Source organism: Vicugna pacos, chromosome 5 (genome assembly GCF_048564905.1).
Source record: "Vicugna pacos chromosome 5, VicPac4, whole genome shotgun sequence".
Lineage (NCBI taxonomy): Eukaryota > Metazoa > Chordata > Mammalia > Artiodactyla > Camelidae > Vicugna > Vicugna pacos.
The window spans coordinates 35,066,593-35,084,446 of record NC_132991.1 but is presented as its reverse complement, the minus strand read 5'-3'; the positions used below and the strand labels follow the sequence as shown (position 1 = coordinate 35,084,446).

Sequence of the window (17,854 nt, the reverse complement as noted above, 5' to 3'; positions counted from 1 at the left end):
TGAAGTAACCTATGAGTTGACTTTTGAAGATTGAAAATAGAAGAAGAGGAAGAAAGTATAAAGACGCTAAACCATGAAGAACTGGAAAACAGAAAATAATGTGAGTGTGAGGGATGAAACTGAAGGCATGGAAGGGGAGAGAGGAACAGAAAAGACTCTCAAGGAAATACACACATAAGGTAGATTATATCTAAATTGTTGTGTCCTTTGCTCAGATTTTGAAGCTTTTTAACCACCAGTAAGTTGTATGCTATTTTTCTAAGAACCCCAGAAATTATGTTCCTGACAAGCAATTAAAGAGTGTACAAAGATGAAACAATTAGTCCAAAAAAATTTAGTTTTGCCTAGCGCTAATAATAGGTTTATATAGCTTCCTGCATTTCTTACAGTATCTTACTGTATCTGTGAAACCATGGGAAACAGACTACTGCTACAGGCTTTAGCAGGCTCAGTAGCTACTAAAATTTTTGGAAAAGAGTCAGCTTAAAACAAACCAAAAAACTCCCTAAACTAAATCAGTATTAAGGACAAGTTATTAGGAAGAGACACACTCGCTCCAAGACAAATTAGTGAGGGCACAAATACATGGATAGAAAGTAGGTTCAACACGTCCCAGGTAGAAAAGAATTTATCTAACAACTGGGCGGGGTTGGGGGGTGGGAGGGAGGGATTATTCAGTGTACTGATGAAGAACAAATATTTGCCCTTTGCCCCCTTTTCCCCCTCCCCTTTCCATTTCCCTTTTCTTCTTCTTCTTCTTCTTTTTTTTTTTTTTTGTAGGGAGTTGGGAGTGGAGGACAAGGAAGTACCCAAGATGAGCTGGTTTTTAAAAAAACAGGTAGCCTGAAGTGCCCAAAAGAGGTCTAGAAGCATGCTGGAAATAGTTCTGAAAACCCAGGAAAGCAATATGGGCTGACTGATTTTTCAAACACTTACACTGATTTTACTTTTTCCTATACACAAATGCTATTCCTTGCCTTCTGCTTGAACTGTACCTTTTATCTGATCAGTCATAGTGGCCCCCTCCACTAAGTGTCTAATTTAGTAGAATTTAGGGCACTATGAGAAAGTAAACTGAAAAACTTCAGGTAGTGTAAGAAAAACACTTGGAGCAAAGGAGTTCTACATATTACCCTACTCAAGAGTAATGCTTTCTCTGAGCACCACAACAAGCTGCCTACCAATTGGGACTTGAATCTTTGGTCTACCAAATTTGGAAAGCTGTTAATTCCTAAGATCAGTGAATCAGCAGTGTAATGCTCAAAGGTTTTTCAATGATTCTGCTTAAAAAGGGATCTCTTAAATAACATGTATCCTCTTCTATCACTCTATAGATCACTGTGTCCCATTCCTACAGTAACAGTCTTGTTCAGGATCTGTCAAGAGTCACACAGTAGTCATAAACCAAATAACCACACTAAAAAAAGGCCCCAGGCCCATCCATATTAACAAGTAGGTGTACAGCCTATACCTAAGACTTTCCCTTTATTTTAAATGCATTCATTAATAGAGGTAATTTTTCCAAAACAGGAAAAAGTATGGCAAGATAAATTGCCCAATTTTTTTTTTTTTAGCAACTAAGCCAGTATCTATTTGTAAAAACAAGATAGTTGAGAATGCAAGCTTTGAAGTCTCTCCCTTACTTAGTGTGACTCTAGGCCTAATCTCTCTTAATGCTTGATATCTACATGTACAAAATGGGAATAATAATAGTACCCACTTCAGAGGTACACCATAAGCTTTGCTGGCACACAGTATATATTCAGCAAATACTAGCTATTTTTAAACAATATTATCAGTGCTAAAAGATTTTCATACAGATAGCTTAGTAGACATTATTTTGGCTTTTTCATTATTTGAAATTTGTCTTTAACACATAGTAAAAAGACTTCCCAAAGTCATTCAGATTTACGTATGGGAAGATAACCGTTGCGGATTAAAGAAAACTTATAACCGTACTTATATAAGTATATGCATACAAAATTAGGAAGAAATAACCATTATTAACATTTTACTGTATATCCATTTGGGTTTTGTTTTCTACTTTATAGTTAGTTTTCCAAAATTTCTTTAATGTACTTGGCTTAACTTTATTAATTAAGGGAAACAATTACTAGCAAATGAAAAGTACACTTTTTTAACCTCACATTACAATAAAATCTATAAATGTCTAAGAATAATTCTCTTTCGAAATTGCAGTACTGCTGATTTATACTCCCTAGTATCAACATACCACAAAGGAAGTAGTAAACATTAAACAACGGAGTACTATTCTGGTAAATAATAAATGGAAAATAAGGTCAAAATCACTTCACAAAATGGAATTTAGATTACCTGAATATGTCTTAAAAAATTTTTAACTAGGAAAAATTTTTGAACATACACAAAAGTAGACAATAATGAGCCTCAACGTGCCAATCAAGTCTTCAACAACTATCAACATGACGATTTTACCAACCTCTATTTTAAAGCAAACCACAATCATGACATCTTTAAGAATGTCTGTTCTTAAAATGTTCTAAGCAATCTGAGGTGAATTACAAAATATGGCTATGCATCCCTCCCAGCTGAATACCCACATCCCTTTGTATTTTGATGCTGCTGGTCTGCCCAGGAAGAGGTGGTATCTTATTTCCTCATCCCCTGAGTATGGGCTACCCTTGTGAGACTTACTCTAACAGAATGTAGTGTAAGTGACACATGATTTCCCAGGCTGTAAGAAGTCTTATAGCTTCCACTTTCACTCTCTTGGAATGCTGTCTTGAGACCCCCATGTCATAAAAGATCACATTAAGCAAGCCTAAATCTTAACCAACACCAAGCACTAGAAGTGTGACACCATCTTGGACCTGCCAGCCTGAGAAATCCTCCAGCTGAATACTGATACATGAGTGAATCCAGGCAAAATCAGCAGAACTACCCAACCGGTGCAGAGAATTAAAAAAAAAAAAAAAAGTAAACAGTAGTTTTAATCCTCAGGGTTTTGAGGTAGTGTGCTATGTAGCAATAGAGTAAAACTTTATAACTTATCCTTTTTCTTTCCTACAATTATCATTATGCAGCCAGTCTCAGGATACTCTGATTCTATATTAGGGTCTAACTAGATTTTGTCTTAAATATCCAGGGGAGTTGATATTACTGAATTACCAAAAGCATATTACTACACAGTGGTATGAAGGCCAGAGTTACTGCACAAAATACCAATGTATTTCAATAGCCAAGTCTTTCAGAAATATATACATAGTTACAACTCCATTATTTACCTCTAATTAGTATATTCTTTTGTTTAAAAAAACCTGGGTCTGGGGAAAATTTTTTTTCTCTTAATGGGAAATCCTAGTGTTTTACTGATCTTAGTGAATATGGAGACATAGGAACCAAGGGCAGTCACCTGAGGAAAGCACTTTGAAAGCACAGAACTTTTTGAGTCTTTCAATGTTGATCACCCACTGTGGATTGGGTGCCCCTGAGGAAACCCAACTGTTACCTAGGTTTGGGTGAAATGGCAATCAACGTGTTAAAAAAAAGTCTCTTGATTTTTAGTTGACAAATATTTAAGATACAAAGATACACCCAAGTCTTAAAAAATAACAACTAATAAACAACATCCTACTGTATAGTATAGGGAAGTATATTCAAAACCTAGTAACAGCCAATAATGAAAAAGAATATGAAAAGGAATATGTATATGTATAACTGGATCACTATGCTGTACACCAAAAATTAACACAACGTTGTAAACCAATTATACTTCAATTAAAAAGAACTAGAAAAAAGTTCAATATCTTAATCTGAAAATAGATTTATATTTAATCTGTAAATCTGTGTCAAGTTTCAATCTTCATTCAATAATTGGAAACCTAATTTTAGAGCTTTTTCTTAAAGTGGAAACATGTTACACTGAAGTGCAATGATCATAATGAAGAGATAAAAATTAGCTTTTAAGGTTCAAAATTTGTCTTCTTAAAGCTGCTGACAAAAGTGGTGTATGACAGTAGGTAATTTTAAAACCAGGTGTTCAACTTATCTAGTCTAACCTGTAGAGCACAGAGAAATTATATTTGAGAACAAGAAAAACCAGCTTTGACCACATTAGTTCAGACCAGAGTAGAAAAGTTAAAAATTAAGATCAGTGAAAATTAAAACCCAGCCCACTCCCCAACTATCATTTTATCCTGGCTCCCCCTTTTTGGGTTCATCTTATGATCAGGAACCGAATAAAAGACAGAATTTTTATAAAATAGTAACTGTGAGAAGGTAAATCATTTCACTATGATCTGCTTTAGTGAATTCAAGTGGAATTCACTAAAGAACTCAAAATCTTACTCCTTTTAAACTGTGATCACACTAATATGATCAGTTGTTGATTCAGTTACTTAACAGTTAAAAGGTTTAATATGGTAAAGGTAAATCAGTTAAGTTTAACTTGTTGGTTAAAAATGGGATTTGATGAAAGCCTGTGCATTTCACTTACCCATTTCCCAATGTTATTAACTAGCATTTAATTGTCTGTAGTAACGGAAAGATGTATCCAAAAAGATAATTTTAAAATCATTTATCTAGCTTAGGAACACACGAGCTATTTATTCCCAACAGCATTGAGCATTAACTTTCCAAAACAGTAGAGAAGGTCTTTCATGTCATGTTCTAACCTTCCATTCAATTGTTTCAGCTACAGGGAAAAAACTTGCCAGTCCTAAAACAAACCATGACACTATGACTTTGCAGTTTCCTTATCAAATTCCTAATCATCCTTCACATCTCAGTAAAAGCAATACTTCCTGTAAAAATTTCCCCAAGTTTAAACACCCATCCTCTGCACTCCCACAGTATATTCATACACTTAAACGCTAAGATAAAAGCAGTTTTTGTTTACACATTAGTCTGATGATTACATTGTGAATTGTGGAGGCAGAAGCTGTGTCAAGCTCCTTCTTGTAAAGATGTGAAGCCCTAATTTAGTAGCTAAAACATAACAAATAACAAATTATCAATAAGTGTTTTGTATTGATAGTTTTGCACTATTAAAATTATTTCTTTAAAATTAAGCAGGCAATTCTTAACATATACTAAATGAAGAGTTGTGTTGAAACGGATATGGAGCTGATTAAAAACTGGGGCAATGGATGACTTTTCAATGTTCACACATCTGAGAACTTCATGTAGAACATTTGTATACGGGCATGTCTATACAGGGGCATCTTTGTGTTTTCTGGGAAATTAAGCTCTCTTGTCAACGTGGCAGAAAAAGAAATCACTTGTATTTAAGTAAGTAGTAATTTTTAATAATTCTTATTCAAGACATCTGACCCAGTAGTTCCCAGCTGCAATTTTGGAAAAAACTCAGAGGACTATGCTTACATCTGTGGTATAGTTTAGGGCAAAAGAAGAGTTGTGGAAAATTCTTACCTAAAAATATCTGTAGTACAGAACTTACATAAATATGTATTACTGTGCGTTGGAGAAGAAGTCAGCACTCTGAGGGACGTATTACACGGAGAGTAAAATTGGAAAATTTAAAATTCTGACCAGGAGGCACAAATACAAACAACTTGACTTTACTATCAACTCCAATTGTTTATATTCACCAAAACTTCACTCTGCAAGTATTATGTGTTGACTGCTACACACTACTTTATGTAATTTAACCCTCACCTCAACTCTAGAAATTAACTGCTATGCTTCTAAGGAATTTTAAAGAGGTTAAATAACTGGCGAAATCAAGACTTAAACCCAGATCTTCGTGCCTCTAGTGCCTCATACACCACTGTTTCACAAAATGCTGTAGAGCTGTAAATAAAATATAGATCCCATTTCTCAACAAAATTTTAGCTCACGTAAAGAAAAAATCTAGTTACACTGTGTGTCTTCTTTGTTTACAACAGTATACCGTTTGATTTTTAAATCAAAAATTCATCTTTAACCTTACCTCTTAGTTCTACACAGAAACGGATGGATGGGTGCAAGAAAAGAGGAGATTTTTAAATTATTTTACTAGTGAAAAAAGAAAAATACCTAAAACATCCTACAAAACCGATAAAAAAAAACTTACTGAATTCGATTTCACTTGGCACCTTCACTCTAAATAGTAAACATCAGTCACGATGAAGTTTTTACCAAGACAGAGATGTTCTCCATATATTTACATCTGTACGTAGGGGAAAAATGTATAGTATTTTTGGCGTGTGTACACATTCTTCCTCACTACGCAGTTTCACCAAAATGAGGGAGTATTGTATTCTATTACTGGTGTCTTTCATATTCTTACTTCTTACGCCAACAGGTCCGCTTTTATACATACCACCACCTATTTCAACTTGAGGAACATACAACTTACCACAATACAAAAGAAATCCAAAAGTATTACGCATATCAAAAACAGGGACGATCATCAATAAGCAAATCTCTACTTCATCTAAGGTTGGCAAAGTCCTTTCGGTTCGAGGCTGGGTAAGTAGAACCCAAAGCCTCCCCCGCCGTCAATAGCTCGCTCATTAAATACCTTACTCGTGACACTGCCCGGCAGGGCTCAGGATCGAAGAGGAGGCCGCCAAAGACCAAAATAGGGCTCAAGCCCCTTGCCCTGACCCGCCGCTCGTCCGTAAAGAAGACGCACAACCTGCCCCCTCCACCCGTCACAAACTCCACCGTCGGACGAAAGGCCACCGGCAGAGGAGGCCTGCGCCCAGCCCCCCTTCGTACCCGCGGTCCCGGATCACGGTCCTCCGCCCATCTCGAGAGGAAGGAAGCCGCCTCGGCGTCCCCAGGCCTGCACTTCGTTTCCTCCCCTCCCCCACCAGCGGCCTTGACTAGAACCAACTCCCTAAGACGGAGAAGCCCGAGCTCCGCAGTTTATTACCCTCGCTCCCGAGCTGGTACTGAACAGGGCGCGTCCCGCTCCCAGCGATCAAACCACCGCCTTCCTGCTGGAGTTCTAGGCCTCTAACCGAGGCAGAAAAGTAGGAAGAGAAGCACAATGGCGCCCGCCCCTCTCCCGAATCCGGCGCAGAACCAGCCGCCACCGTTAAATGCCCCTCCCTTCTCCTCCTCCCACTTCGCGTACTCCGCCGACTTCTCGCGAGAGTGGGGACGCTGCGTGGATCCGAGAGCTGCGGGAGGGTTCGACGTACCCCACCACGGGGTGGTGCTCTGACTGCGGCAACCGTTGAAGGGCTGCCCCCGGGGAGGCAGCGAGGCGCCATCGGTAAGCGGCTGCGGCTGGTCGGCCGGCGGGCTGGCGGCTGGGCCGACGAGTGTGGGTCCCGGGAGCCGGGCTCTGGAGGCCAGGCCCTAGTTGGCCGCCCTCAGCTGACTGGCGAAGGGCGAGAGGGGCGATCCAACCCTGCCGCTGCTCAGCGCCCGAGTCCGCGCCACAGGCTCTTGCCCCCCGGCACACCTGCCAGGCCCACTGCTTGAAATTCCGCCCATCTTTTTTTTTTTTTTTTTTTTTGCGCTTGGTGAGTGGCGCAGTGAACGTTTACTGACTTGAATCAAACACTGCCTTTTCCGACCTCCCCTCCTCCCATTCCCTGCCTGCCCTATGTGATGGCTGCGAGCCCTCCACTTTAAGGGTTAGAGCGGATTTATCCGGGACTGTTCGTTCTTCGTGGTGATTCAGTGTTTCTGGTGGTGTACTTTTGCAGTCGTCTTTTAAAATCGTGATACTAATCTTTGGTAGTGTAGCTACAGGTTTTACAGTAAAAATGCATCCATTTAAAAAAGAGGGAGGAAAATTGTGAGGTAAATGGTCTGATGAGAATGAGAAGAAACTTTAAAACACTGTAAATGTGATAAACCAAGATGTAAATGAATACTAATGAATAAAAAGAAATAGGTTAGAGGAAAAAGCCACAATTTCTGTGGAGTTAGATGATAACGTAGGCTTTGAATAATGTATCAAACGAAACTTCACCGATAAAAATAAGTTACTGAAACTTGGAGGCATACTGATGGCACTTGATTTGGAAACTGACCTATTTAATTAGGTTGTTTTAAGCAATTCATTAGATCTAAATAAAATTAATAAATGAAGTATGAAATTTATATTATTTCTTTGTCATTTCATTTGAAGGGTGTGCACTGTCAGTATCATCCCTATTTCACTGTGTCTTGGAGACTAACAGATTGTCCATTTTCACTATTGTAAATTGTAAAATATTACAGATTATTATTATTTAAAATTGGCACATAAATGCCAGTGTAACTTTAAAATATGATTTGAAGATTAACCATCTGGTATGGGATAAAGTGGATAGAGATCAAGTTTGAGAAAATTAATTTGCCCTTTATAGGAAACTGATTTTTTTTTTCTCCAGCCTGTCTGAGTGTAAACCTGTAGCATTGTGACTATGGGTATACACACTCTGAAGCACCAGACTGCATGGATTCAAATATCAGCCTTGCCTCTTACTTCCTTTGTTGTCTTGAGCAATTCCTTAACCTTGGGTTAATAACAGTACCTATAACCCATACGGTTGTTGAGAGGATTAAATGAGAAAATGCATCAGTTTCCGGAACATAGTAAACATTCCATAATTGTTAGCTACATTCTATGTCTAAATCACTACTAATATTATCTTTCTGGGGCTTATTACATAGGTCCCTTAAACAGCCTCTTAAGTACATTCTACGTGAAGAGGAATGACTGCACCATTTTGCTGAGCTACCAATTAGACCTGGTAGAGGTAATTTTTCTACAGTACCCCCAAACCTGGCAAGGATGGTTCAGATTTTGGCAGATTATGGCTTCATCCCCACCCAACACTGATAATATCAGCAGAGGTGAGTGTGACACCAATTTCCTATGCTAAACACCTTTCAGACTCCAGTTTCTTGTTGATTCTAGTAAATAAAGGCCACAAATAAGTATGTTTTTATTCTTTAAGAAGTATTAGTTGATAATGTTTTTCAATGTACTTTCTCTGATTTGAGTTTCCAGATAATTATCATTATCAGCAAATACTGAGATTTTCTGTGTTAAAGACAATTTGATAGGAAGTGTAGATACAAGTAGGTACGATAGTAACTATATTTTCTGAACTTAAAATCAGGACTGATGATTTGACAGGCAAAATACTTGAAATTAGAGCTGTTCTGACCAATGTAGACCCCATGGTTGCCTTTTTTGCACAGAGTTCCCCCACTTGACCTACCTTTGCTGATCTTTCTATCCTTATGACCAACTCTAACACTCCTTTTTGTATCTAAATATCTTTGTTCACCTCTTGGCACACCAACATACTAGTTTCCATTTTTGAACTTGACTTCTCTAAATTTAAGGTCTTCTTTACTGTTACTAATTTTCCCCCTTCTACTTTATAAATTTATCAATCTTTGGTCGTGGTCATAATAACCCTTTACTCTTATGCTTAAATATTTCTTCAACTACCTAATAGGTTAGAATTCTCTTTCAGATACTGAATTTCAAAGTTCCCATTCTCCCTACTTTTTATCATTCACAACGTAACGTAAGAAACTTCTCTATAGCAAGGGCAATTTTATAGATATTCTTCATTTTGCATAAATAATGTGATCTTGAAAAGATATAGTTATATTTGCTTTTTGTAAATCAAATCATTTTAAAATGTAGGTTATTTCTTAAACTTTTGAGAAACAACTGGTAATACGTGGAAATGAGATAAGAGTGCTTATAGGGAGGTCCCTGAATTGAAAATAAAGGATGACAATTTCTTCTTCAATGGGAATTTTATTGATCTCTGGAGAAGGGAACCTTGTGGTATCAACCAAATTGAGGATTTGCTATTTAAACTTACAGGTAAATTTAAAAATATGGTATTTGTTATTATTTAATAAGTCTATAGATTGAAGACTCTTCCTTCTAAGCTGTAAATCTTTGATGTAAAAAATTTTTTATTTTAAAAATAATAAACCCCCTGATAGTGATTTTGTGAATTTTAATTTTCCCCTTACCAATTTTAATTGAAAGGTGCCATATTTAATAAATGAGCATGTAAGACATTCTGTTGGATTAGCAGCAATAATTTTCAATCCCCAAAGCCAGTAGATAAAACTTCTCTGAGAAACTCTTAAACTTAAGCTTATGGTCTAGATCTCATTGGTTCTAGGAAGATCATTGCTGCTCACATTGCTGATCCAGAACATCTGGCCTGGTCAGGAATAATTCTCAGTTTATAGGACACTTAGAATCCATATATGAAGCACTGTTCACACTACCTAAAACGTTTGAGTTTTTAATAAAAGCAGCAATCTTTTATTATTATCCAACTAAGGGTTGGAAAACTATGGTATACAGGCCAAATCTAATTCACCACCTGTTATTGTAAATAGTTTTATTGGAACACAGCCAGGCTCATTAGTTTATATATTGTCCGTGTAGTTTATATATTGTCTGTGTATTCGTCAGGATTCTCCAGAGAAACAACCAATTGTGTACAATACCTGTCTTCACTACAATGCCTAAATTAGCATTTGATTAAAGAACTTGATACTCTAGTCTAGCCAACTTAACACATAAAATTAACCATTGCAGTCTATGACTGCTTTCAGCCTACAGTGGCAGAGTTGAGTAGTTGTGATAGAGATGATATGGCCCCGATGACCTAAAGTATTTACTATTTGGTTTTTCATAGAAAGTTTGCTGACCCCTGGAGTAAACCATAAAACCAGATTGAATTTACCCCTGTTTCTTTAATACAGTCAAGCTGAACACATACATACAACCTCAGATTGATAATAATCAAGGACTATACTCTGCCTCCACGGCCACTTTGGACTACATTTTGTGAGATTGCAAGCAGAAGCACATCTAAATACTGATACGGATATAAATTCCTTGGATATGCCCTCTGGCAAGTCTGGTTGCAACATCCTTTTTAATCTTTTTCTTTTTTTTTTCATGTCCACACTTGTGTAGAACTTTATAACAATGTATGTATGTGATTATACATACTAGCTATTTTAGTAGACTGTTTCTTTTGCTTTTTTTTCCCTCCTTTTCTTTTCTTTTTTTCTCTTTTCTTCCCTTTTCTTTTCCTTTTTAATTTAGCTCTCCCACCTTCATTTCCTACTCCATAAGCATTCTTGCAAAATTAGTGAGTATCCTTCTGCATTTTTTCTGCACAGTCATACAGTGTTAAAAGAATAGTTATTTAACACACAGGTGCAGAGAGAGAAATACTCATGTAGAGATTTTTATGTTTTGTAAAACAGCATCAAATGTCAATATACATATTCCTCTTAATTTTTCAATCAAAAGTACTTTTTTCTCTAAATCCCTATTTATATTGGTGGTTTATCCTTTTTTTTTTCAGGGTCATAGGTATTACTACTCTGTTCTGGGTTCTCAGTGTTTTTTTAAACTCTATATCTGTCTGTTGACTTGCCATTTATTATCTTTTGCTGTAGATACATTCATATGGTAAAACATGTCTGTAATTTTTATAACTTTTGGGTTTCTAGCTTAGCTTAAAACAGTATTACCTATCCCTAGGTTGTATCATGTAATATCCTAGATTTTCTAGATTATGTTTAATTAAACTCAAACTGATGTTTGTAAATGAAATGAGATAATAGGATCCAATTTTATTTTCTTCTCAATGGATAGCCACTTTTGCCAGGAGCATTCCTTAAATAATCTGTTCTTTGTGCTTAGAAAGATTACTTTTATCATACATTGAATTTTCAAGTGTATGCTGGATTTATTTCTGGATTTTCTATTTTGAAAATGGTACTATTCAGAACTATTAACTATGCAGAAAACTAAATATCGTTTAGCTCCCTTTGGAATCTTTTTCGTGTATTAATACTGTTTTGCATTTCTGTCACCTACCTATTCAATTGTAAGAAATGATAACTATTTCCTCCAGAATCACCCAATATACTTAACCACGTTGCATTATACTGTGCCTGTTATACTACCAGCCTGCCTAGGAATTATCTTAATTTCTTTTTTCTACTTTTCTTGTTTCCTTTACTCAGCAATTTGCTAAAGCCATTGAATACACTTTAGGTATTTAAAAACATCTCATCGATACTTTTTTATATCATAATAATTTTTTAAAACCTATATGCATACACACGTACATACTACTTAGCTTCTTAAATAACCCTATTCTCTATCCCAGAGTCCAATCTAAGTTTTTTTACAGTGGAGCCTTAGCCACTCTTGACAAGTTGGCCATTTGCACCATGGACAATATAGAAGAAATCCTACATTTTTCTCTATTATGTCATCATATAAAGTATGAAACTGGTAATGTGCTTTAAATATTTCACTTAGATTTAATGTTTGTAATTCTTAGCTTTAGCACATCACATAAACATGGTGGTGGTGGTTGTTTTTGTTGCTGTGGTTTGAATATTGTTCTCTTCAAAGCTAAGAACTCTTCACTTTAAAAATTATATTTTAATTTAGTTTTTAGAGGATATTAATTCACTACTTTTTTGTTTTGTTTTCATACAGTTAATTTTGCCCAAATTTGTAGGAAGGCTTTTCTCAGGAAAGTGATTGTTTCATTGTTTTTCAAGTCCATTTAGTAAGATATTTTTAAATCTTATGAAGTTTGTCTCGAATAGTTACTTTAATTGAAAATTTTGAACATGTATTTGCACATTAGTGTCATAGGATATATCTGAACATATACAATATAATTTTAATGAATATTTGGTTTTCTCCTATGTCATTTAACATTCTTGTAAATAAATTAATATGAGCATTTTGGTAGGTTGATGACTAAATGTTTTCCTGGTACATTAATTTTGCTACTAGTCACAGCAATACAAATTGCTAGAGTACTTCTAAAATACAATTATTTTTATAAAGTTGTATACCAGGATTTTAATAGGCCTTGTTAATAACTTTTTATCTGAATAAATAAGATGCTAATCAAATTATGGCATTAAAAATTAATTGGGTAGATGGAAATTTGTATCTAAAAAGTTTGAGTAAAGAGTTTAAAGGTAAATTTTAATAATTCTTCTTGATTTTGTCCAGAAATCAGAATGTTAGTGTTTAGTCTTACCTGTGCTTGGAAGAAAGCCACATAGAAACTATTGCCATTTCTTCTCTTTATTAAAGAAAAATGTACACAAAGAAATAAATATACTACAGCACTACTAAATCAACTGAAGTAAGAGAAAAGCAACTCTTAGACATTGATAGAAGTGTTCACGCCTTGTTTAGAAGACTTGTTTCCTTGCTCTCAGAACCACGTTTGAAATTTAAGCTTTCTTCACAGCAAAATTGGCATAGACTATCTTTGCAATATTTCTGACTTATTTTATACAGGAAAAGAATGTGTGGTGGAAAAGAAATGAACAAAAATTATTAGTATAAGGTAGATGAAAGAAGAAAAATGCTTTTAAGATGAATAGAATGTGAAGTAGATTTTTAGAATACAGAACTATTAAATAGAACTATTAAACCATTTTAAAGTACTAGTAAGAGAACATTTCCATTTTTCCTGAAGTTTAAAAAAATATTTTGAATTTCACATTCCATCATTTCCTATAGATGAATGGGTTAATTGCCTTTATTTATGAAAAAACAAATGACACAGGTCTCCAGTCCCTAGGAAGGGGACCATATATTCCTGTTAAAAATGAAGGAATAGTGGTTCCATTTTCCAGTTTCACGTAAAGAGCTTAGAAGTTCTCACTGTATCCAAACAACAAGTAAAAAGATGGAACATACTGAAAATCAACAACTCTTCTTGGCTCCATTAGAGAGGGGAGGTGGCAAACCACTGCCCTCAAGGTTGGAGAATCAGACAGACATTTGAATACAAGGAGTTCTGGCTTATGGAGCAGAGACTCAGGAGCTGAAACCACCACAGGAAGCAGGGCCAGATAAGAAAACCTGTAGTATAACTGAAGAATTGCCAGTAACAGGACGGCCCCCACAATATTGTGAGATTTAGCTCCAGCAGCTCAACCAGATTTCCACAATCAGTATCAGAGAAAAATCCCTTCAGACTTCTGGCAGGAAGAAGGGAAAAGAAACCATTTTGAAATACACCAGAGAATCTGTTTTTAACAAACCCTGCCCTCAGGGAATCTAGTTAACTAAAACCTAACCTGCTGAGGTATTATCAGAGCCTAACTAACCTAGGAAAGAGAATATGCAACTCTAGCCATTTTGTCCCACCTAGGGAGGTCGGAAAAAAAAAAGACAGAAACTCTTGTGGAGTTCATAGGCCAGAGGCATAAGCTCACTAAAAGAATGAGACCTAATCATAGGACTATAGAATGCTTTCCCTCCCCCTACACCTTACCACTACATTCATAAAGGCCTGTTAATGGCAGTTTCTTTTACTCAATATATTGTATCTGGCTATCAAGAAAAAATTACAAGACGTACCAAAAGGCAAAAAGCACAATTTGAAGAAACAGAGCAAGCATTAGAACCAGACATGGCAGAGGTTTTGGAATTATCAGTACAGGAATTTAAAACAACTATGATTGATATGCTAAAGGGTCTACTCTAGTGGATAAAGTAGACAGCATGCAGAAACATCCGAGCAGTGTAAGAGACATGAATGTCCTAGGAGAGAACCAAAAAGAAATGCTAGAGATAAATACTGTAATAGAAATGAAGAATGTCTTTGATAAATTTATTAGTAGACTAGACATGTATCTGAGGAAATCATCTCTGAACTAAAAGATATATCAGTAGAACCCTTGAAAACCAAAAATCAAGGAGAACAAAAACTTAAAAAAAAAAAAAAACCTAAAAACCAAACAAACAAAAAAAATCAGAACAGAATAGCCAAATGTTACCTGAAAACTGGGCTCAACCCTTGGTGGGTATTGAGCCAAAAGACACAACCAAGCCAAAGATCAGGAGAAGGAAGTATTTATTAATTGCAGCAAGTAAGGAGGACACTGGGGATCTTTCCCAAAGCACTGCCTTCCTTATCAGCAAAGTTGGAAAAGTTTTAAGCTAAAGGTATATGCATATTCGTGAAGAGGCTTGAGTAGGAGAATTCAGCGTAGAATTGGGACAAAGGTCCATAGAATCCAAGCTTTAATTGATTGAAGTCAAAGGATCAAAAAAAGTCAGCAACAGCATCTCTTAGGTTCCAGCTGATCTGGTCATTGAGCACTTGAGGCCAATCTTTACCTTTGAAATAGAATTGGGAGTCTTCACAGCAGATATATTATCTTTGCTATTGTTACTTCTCTTGCCTGATAACAGCTTTTTGTTCCTGCATTCTTTTGTTCCCTTAATATCATTAATTATTGAGACCTGTTCAAGGACAAGCATTGTAGCCAGGCTTAGATCACAAAATGGCTTAGGCCAAAATGGCTTTCCTTATGTCAAGAAAGCCATGCCTGGTTCTCTTTCTTTAGGGACTCCCCCTATCCTATCTGCTTATACAAAGGCTATAGGACAACTAGAAAAGATTTAACATAGTCAGGTGTAATGGGACTATCAGAAGGAGAAGAAAGAAATGAACAGAAGAAATATTTGAAACAAAAATTACTGAGTATTTCTACCAAATAAATGTTACACACCAAACCACAGATCTAGGAAGCTCAGAGAACACCAAGCAGGTCAATGTCCCCCCAAACTGTATTTCAATATATTACTTTCAAATTATAATTATCAAAGATAAAGAAAAAGTCCTGAAAAAAGACAGAGTTAAAAAACACCTTACCTATAAAGGAATGAAATAAGAATTATATCCAACATCTCCTCAGAAACTATGCCAACAAGAAGAGTATAATGAAATGTTTTAAGTGTTGAGAGAAAAAAACTCACCAACCTAGAATTCTGTATCATGTGAAATTACCTTCAAAACTGAAAGGAAAATTGACAAACATAAATTGAGAGAATTTGTTGCCAGTGGACCTGCCTTGCAAAAAAATGTTAAAAGAAGTTCTGTACAGAGAGAGAAAATAATATAATTCAGAAACTCAGATCTACATAAAGAAAGGAAGAACATCAAAGAAGGAAAAAGTAAAGGTAAAACAAGAACTTTTATTTTCCTTATTCTTAATTGAGGTAACAGCAGTTTGTTCAAAATAATAATACCAACAGTACATTCAATTATATATAATTACATATATGTCATATTATGTGTATATAGATATATGCTTATGTATTCTCAAATATAAGTGAAATGAATAATAGCAATGATACAAGGGAAGGGTGGAAGGAATTGAGATTATTTTGTTAAGAGTTATACTACCTGTGATGTGGTGTAGTATAATTTGAAAGTTGATTTGGGTTGTTGTAAATATATATTGAAAACTCTAAGACAACCAATAAAAAAGCAAAAAAATCCAAACAAGAAACAACCCTATAACTGATATACTAAGAAAGGAGGGGAAATGGAAACATGTAAAGTACTCATTTAAAACCACAAGAAGTACATAAGAGAATACTATAAACAGTTATATGTCAACAAATTAGACAACCTAGAAGAAATGGACAAGTTTCTAGAAACATGCAGCCTACCTAAACTGAATCAAGAAGAAAAAGATAATTTGAACAGATCGATCACTGGAAGTAAAATTGAATTTTTAATTTAAAAACTCTCTGCAAACAAAAGTCCGGGACCAGATGGCTTCACTGGGAAATTCTACCAAACACAGAAAAAACATACCTGTTCTTCTCAAACTCTTCCTGAAGATTAGAGGAGGGAACACTCCCGAAGTCATTTTATGAAGCCACCTGATACCAAAACCAGACAGAGACACTACCGAAAAAGAAAATTACTGACCAGTATCTTTGATAAATATAGATGTAAAAATTCTCAACAAATTTTTAGCAAACCAAATCCAACAACACATAAAAGGGATCATATACCATAATCAAGTTGGATTCATTCCAGGGTCATAAGGATGGTTCAACATACGCAAATCAATTGATGTGATATACCACATCAACAGAAGAAGAGACAAAAACCACATGATCATCTCAAAAGATGCAGAAAAAGCCTTTTTGATAAAATTCAACATCCATTCATGATAAAAACGCTTGCAAAATGAGTGTAGAGGGAATATATCTCAACATAATAAAAGGTATATATGACAAACCCACAGCCAGCGTAATACTAAACAGTGAAAAACTGAGAGCCTTCCAGCTGAATTCTGAAACAAGACAAGGATACCCACTCTCACCACTTCTATTCAACATAGTATTGGAATTTCTAGCCACAGCAAACAAACAAGAAAAAGAAATAAAAATTTATTCCATCAGAAGAGAAGAGGTAAAGTTATTGTTATATGCAGATGACATGATATACTATATAGAAAACCCTGAAGACTCCACACAAAAACTATTAGAACTGATAAATGAATTCCATAGCAGTATACGAGATTAATATACAGAAATCTGTTGCATTTCTTTACACTAACAATGAAACAGTAGAAAGAGAAAGTTAAAAAAAAATCCTGTTTAAAATCCCTTAAAAAAAATAACCTAGGAATAAATCTTAACCAAGGAGCCGAAGACTTTTATGCTGAGAACTATAAAACATTGATAAAGGAAATCAAAGAGGATTCAAGGAAGTGGAAAGATATCCCATGCTCTTGGATTGGAAGAATTAGTATAGTTAAAAATGCCCATACTACCCAAGGCAACCTGCAGATTTAATGAGATCCCAATCAAATTACCCATGATATTTTTACAGAACTGAAACAATCCTAAACTTTACATGAAACCATAAAGACCCAAAATTGCCAAAGCAATTCTAGGAAAAAGAACAAAGCTAGAGGCATAACCCTCCCAGGCTTCAGACAATACTACAAAGCCACAGTAATCAAAACAGTTATAATGGCATAGAAACAGACATATAGATCAATGGAACATAATTGAGAGCCCAGAAATAAACCTACACACCTACAATCAATTAATCTATGACAAAGG

General features: G+C 35.6%; 2 protein-coding genes across 22 annotated transcripts in view; one reads left to right on the top strand and one right to left on the bottom strand.

Moving 5' to 3' along the window:
• Positions 1-7,016, bottom strand: part of MARCHF7 (membrane associated ring-CH-type finger 7) — a 46,730-nt gene extending 39,714 nt beyond the window's left edge. For 7 of the 8 annotated variants that reach the window (XR_004190062.2, XR_004190066.2, XR_001460219.3 and 4 more), the window contains exon 1: positions 6,860-7,016. The gene's annotated coding sequence lies outside the window, so the exon portion shown is untranslated. Of the gene's footprint in view, positions 1-6,702; positions 6,831-6,859 lie in introns of those variants that run through there. The other variant, XM_072961038.1, reaches the window with a different exon arrangement.
• Positions 7,014-17,854, top strand: part of BAZ2B (bromodomain adjacent to zinc finger domain 2B) — a 297,477-nt gene continuing 286,636 nt past the window's right edge. For all 14 annotated transcript variants that reach the window (XM_072961031.1, XM_031678464.2, XM_031678462.2 and 11 more), the window contains exons 1-2: positions 7,014-7,204; positions 8,599-8,781. The gene's annotated coding sequence lies outside the window, so the exon portion shown is untranslated. The remainder of the gene's footprint in view (positions 7,205-8,598; positions 8,782-17,854) is intronic.